Below are 536 nucleotides of genomic sequence, written 5' to 3' on the forward strand. Positions count from 1 at the left end.
CCAGAAGAATCTCTCTTTTATAAATGTGTAAAAACTACGTGTAACTATAAAACAATATTATCATGTTAGATGAGATAGCCTGTACATACACCGCAGATCACCTTTCCCTCTTTTTCTGCTGTCGCCTGAATCGAACTCGGCGGATGAAATTCACTCCTTATGTGTATTTGAATATCTTTATAAATATAAAAAAACAAGTATATTTAAAAATATACATCTATATACGTACATTTATTTGTATACATATACACTCAACAGGAGGAAATCCACACCATAGTACTGAACACACGGGGGCTAAGAAGAGCCAGATTCATAAAACCCATCGAAATATAAAAAGCACAAAATTTGCGGTGTATGTACAGCACACGCAGAAAAAACTCAATTTGTATTAAGGCAATTCAACTCAACTCCATATTCAATTTATTTCCGCCGTTCTAGCTCTAGGCATACCTGTAGATGCCTGTTCTCAGCATATATATATATATATATATATATATATATATATATATATATATATATATATATATATATATATA

This window comes from Eimeria mitis, genomic scaffold (assembly GCF_000499745.2).
Source record: "Eimeria mitis Houghton genomic scaffold, Emh_scaff1158, whole genome shotgun sequence".
In the NCBI taxonomy this organism is placed as follows: domain Eukaryota; phylum Apicomplexa; class Conoidasida; order Eucoccidiorida; family Eimeriidae; genus Eimeria; species Eimeria mitis.